Source organism: Caloenas nicobarica, chromosome 5, assembly GCF_036013445.1.
Source record: "Caloenas nicobarica isolate bCalNic1 chromosome 5, bCalNic1.hap1, whole genome shotgun sequence".
Classification (NCBI taxonomy): domain Eukaryota; kingdom Metazoa; phylum Chordata; class Aves; order Columbiformes; family Columbidae; genus Caloenas; species Caloenas nicobarica.
In genome coordinates this window covers 6,808,542-6,813,571 of record NC_088249.1, presented here as the reverse complement: position 1 = coordinate 6,813,571, position 5,030 = coordinate 6,808,542, and positions in this window count along the sequence as shown.

Below are 5,030 nucleotides of genomic sequence, written 5' to 3'. Positions count from 1 at the left end.
GTCACCTAGGCTGTCTCTGTATGGTGGTAGGATTTGTTTCTCAGGGGCCTGCTGGAACTCATTTTTCTGTAAAACCTTGTGTCTCTGTGGGCTCTGCTGGTCCCGTGACACAGGATGACTCTGTGCCCACAAGGAGCTTGCTAAAATCAGTGGGAACAGGGTGATGAACTTAAACTGGAAATAGTCTGAGGACCCTAAGTGTTGACTGAGATCCACATTTCCCCAGAGGATAAAAAGAGTTCAGGCTGGAAGATTTGGTTCTGTCTGTTGCTGAAACTTCTTGCCTGTTACTGTCTGTGCCAAGGTCTGGTTTGGCCAAGTGCCTTTCTGGGGTTTGGGACTCTCGTCACATTTATCTTCCTGCCTGGATTTTGATTAGTTCAATAGCTCTATGTATTTATTCTAAGAGATTCACAGGAAGAGACAGTAGCTTTGTTTCAGGATATTTCATTTCCAGCTTTGTCTAATTTGTAAACTTCACTCATCAGCAAGCCAATGTTGGAAATGAAGCACTAGCACTGGTGGTGATGCATGTCAAAGCGAGGTGTCTTTTTTACACTGGACATGAACAATAGGGAAATTAATGAATTAAGCTAATGTATCTTTGACCTTCTGCAGTTTGAATTAAGAAGCTTCAACTTCTGAGCCCAGAGGGCAGGATTAATGGAGCCATGTCATTGCCCACTAGTCTGTCATAAGTGCCTAAAATGTCCTTTCGAAAGACTGTTAGAGGAAAGCTGTGGGATGCAGAAGTGATTTGAGTTAAATTGGTTATTGACAGTCACATATAGTTTACATAGCATCTACATTTACTGGAGAATCTTTTTCATGTTGTAACGAACTCAGAGCAGATCTCCAGGCACTTACATGGTGTGCAATTAGGGAGCCCAATTCTCACCCACGTCAATGTTTAGCCAACTCCGGTGGATTTGAATTACACTGGGCTGAATGTGATCAGCATCATCACCATAAACAAACTGTTTAACAGGCAAGAAAATGCAGCCACGATTGAGGAAGGTGTAAAGCTACACACGCTTTCAAGAGCGGCTGTGAAAACTGAGCAGCACATTACCCATAGTATGCAATATACAGTCGGTGAATTAGTGCAGGTTTGATAAAGGCAAAAACAAAGTGGTTGAGTAAAGTGCTGCAGTGTTTAAAGCTTGTGAAACACAGTGCTGTCATCTCAGAGTCAATGTCTACTCTTCTGTTGATTACAGCACTTCTGTCCAAGTTGTCTTAAAAAAAAAAAAGTGTATTGCATATCAATCTATCAGTCTACTCACCTTAGTTCTTTTTATTTCTGCCAACCTCCTTGGCTGTTTATAGCAAATTTAACAGGACGATAATACTTAGCATTTTTCAGGCGTTATGAGTATTGTGGGTGCGTGCCCATGTTACCGCCCTCCTGAACAAGAGCTGCGTTGCTGTTGCAGCCCCTACCAGACATTGGGGAACCCGTGTGTTGGTTTTGATACACACATACACAGGGGCACAGATGTCGTATCTTGGTGATCATAGAGAAACCCCTTTTTGTTAAAAAGGGTTTAAGATCAGTTAATGTTTTTCCTCTCCTGCATTGTAATGACATATCAATGGTTGTGTATCTCAGCGGTTGCTTTGCCTTTTTGGGTGGTTTCCTTTGGCTGGAGTTCTGCATGTGTTCCTCAGGTGGCTTTCCTGGCTGAGTTTCTCCTGAGACAGGGCGAAGTGTTAAACAGAGAGGAATGCTAATCTTGGAAGCTGTCATATAGAGGGTGACATTTATTTTCACACTCAGCCACGTATTGCCTTGTCTTGTAGATGTCAGAAGGGCTCAAAACTTGGCAGGAGCTAGGGATTAACTCAAGGACTCCATGCCAAGCAAAAGGCTCTGTTCTCTTGGAAAGTTTGCACATGTCTGTATTGAGAATGACTTTTGCATTAATTATACCCATTTTTAATATTATTTCAGGGCATGCTAGTCAGCCATGGTCGATTGTAAGTTTATGTGGTGGCTGTTGTTTTCAGAGCCTGTTTTTGCCTTTTTTTTTAAGTCTTAAATTGATACCTTTCCCTCTTTTTTTTTTTTTTTTTCCCAAGCTCTGATCATATAATGTTTTTGGCATTGCCAAACCAAGGAGAGCAATCTGCTTTCCCCCTAATTAGCAGTATTTTAGTCCTTATTACTAGGAGCTATGCTTGACAAATACACCTTTCCGGAGCAAAGATACGGTGGTCTTAAGAAAGGAGTCTCCTTACATTCCTAAGGACCATGACTGAGGAGTTCCACAGCCTGGGCTTCGGGTTGTGCCTTTACTCTTGTCCTCATCCACTCCAGATATGTGGCTTTCTTTTTTCCTGATATCACTGTATTACAACTCCTAAATCTTTAGGGAACTCCCCAAGAATGTCCCTGCTCCAGGTAAATTCTTCCTGGCAGCCGATTTTTGAGAAATGTGTCTTAAGCAGCTCTTAGTCTTTGAAATGTGCAACTTACTGACTGACGCTGCAGAGCAGGGCTTCTGAATCAATATTTGCACTCCTTAGACTGGGACAGATATCAGGCAAACTGGTCTGCTGTGTCACCTTTTTTTTAAAATTGAGGTTATCCTTGCACCATTGGGTCGGGGTGTATTTTGTTGAAAGCTTGACCATGCAGGTTATTAACTTCCTATTTGCCTTTACATTTTTCCTTCTGAGTTTTTATTCTAAAATGTCTTGCTCAGAATTTCAGTGTTGAGAAATTAGTTTTCTGAGGTACCACATATATAATAAACACATAAAGCAGGAATTTTAGTAAATATATCCAGACTATAACACAGGCTGTTTGTCATTATATAAAATCACGTTATGATCAAGAAGCCGAACTGAACCTTCAGTTCTGCTATGGATTTATTTTTATTGGAATTCCCTTGGTTTGGGTGCAATATCTGTATATTAGAGATGCTCACTACCAAGGTTTAGAAGCTCCAGCTCTTCTAGTGCCTGTAGCACCGTCACTACATCTCTCCTGGATTTAATCTGTCATAGCTACAGGCCTTTTTCAGCAGAACCGTGTTATCTCACCATGTTAGACATGCATCAAGCAAACTGTGGACTCATGTTTTTTCTTACTGCTAAGCCTCACCCTTGGACTTCATCGTCCAGGTCTGGAGGGAAAAGGAGGAGATGAAAAGTGTCTGACAGTTTTCATGCAACAGCAACGCAGTAAGGCAGTGTCTGTGCAGATGCAGTTGTGATATTGCTGCAGTCAGCGCAGTCCTTTTTCACAGCAATTTGGATCCCCTGGGTTAGATTTTGCAGGTCTCTTCCTGGGCCATTCTGCGGTTTGTAACACAGGTAACCCCACAAGCAGCAAGCAGTAATTATCTTTTCTGCAAGAGGGATGATTCCTTAAGTGTGATGTGATTTACTTCCACAGTAGCCTCGACAAACCCTCTTTTCTGACTTCGTTCTTCTCACCCCAGTGTTCATTCAGCTGGTGCCAGTTTGAGTTCTGTTAAGCTCAGGAAGCAAAATGAGCACAAAGTCTAAAGCAGGAGGAGTGGCTTTGTTAGCCCGAGACCTTCAGCCAGGACTGGTGTCCCATTGTTAGCTGGGAAAGTCCATGTTTATCTAATTACCATCTGAGAATACGTTTCCTAATTGCTGCATTGTGCTTTCTGTACTTACAGTTGGCAGTATTTCTGTCAGAGCGTTTCTGTGAGCTTTTCTTGCTTCCTTTGATTTTAATTTACAGATCAACCTTTCAAGGTTAAACCTACTTTGTCCATCCCTTTCCAAATGGATTCTTCACATTCTTTAGAAATTTAGCAAATGACAGAAAAATCGCACTCCAAAAAAATAATGCAGCAGCTGTGGGGATGGATTAAAGAATCTTAATGTTACTTGTTTGTAATGCTGTTTTTGGGACATAAAGATTATCTTTCAGAACTACCAGCAAAGAGTAAACAACTTATAGAGGCAAAGTCTAATGTCAGCTTGTATAGGGGAAAGTGACTCTGGTGCTAATTTTTTCAGCAAGTTCATCAAATTAATCGAGCACACATAGCTTCATCTCCTACCTGATAGTTTTACAACTCGCTCTGTTCTAACCCGAATCCTAACATCTCTTTGACGCCTACTCCTTTGAACTTGGCAAGCAAACCCCTATCACCTCATTTCCTCAGCCATTTGTCCTTTGCTGTTACTTTTGAACCCACAGTCACACTCCCAACCTCTCTTGTGTCCAGTTCACTAAATATCTCCTCTCCCATCACTGTCTTTGCTTGCCTGAATGGCCACCAGTTTCTTCTTGGACTACCAGCTGCCTATGTGGTTCGCTATACAACATATTATGTGCAACTATTCAACATTATTATTTCCCTTAGTCTGTCTTGTTAGATAGCATGTGTCAGCTTCTTTCTCATGACCAATCCAATTCAAACTTCTAGTGCATTAACTCCCCATTCCTTAATGTACATCCTTGTCTACTTATATAGTCTTCTTCCTCCAACCTCTGCTTGCACACTAATGTCACCTCAGCTGTCTGAGATCCTCTCCCCTCCATGCTCTCTTCCATTTCTTTACTTGGAAGGCATCTCAAGAAGAGCATTTGTAAGACCTCCACAAACTGTTTTTCAGTTCCTTCTCCAAACTCAGTGATGTTGCTGATGTTCACAAGAAGCAGGTGGACTGAGCTGACATCAAAATGTTTTTAACATTTTATTCACTCTTCCACAAAATTTTGTAAGAAATTTTACTTGTGCTAGAAAGACCTAGATATCTGGGGCAAAACCAGTAATGCTAAACAAACTCTGTGTTTTCAATCTAAAACCAGAAATTTGACATGTAATATGAAAAGCAGTAATTTTTCCTTGGAAAACACAGAGGCGTGGTGGTTTGTTTTTTTATTTTTTTTTTTTTTAAATTACTTTAATTTTATTTTTTACTTTTAAATAGTGCTAATATTTTTTTTAACCTACTCCAAATGCTACGCAAAACACTAACCCAATCACTTTCAGTACTGCTTTGCTTGTGTATGAGCTCTCACCTTCTCCCCCTCCTCC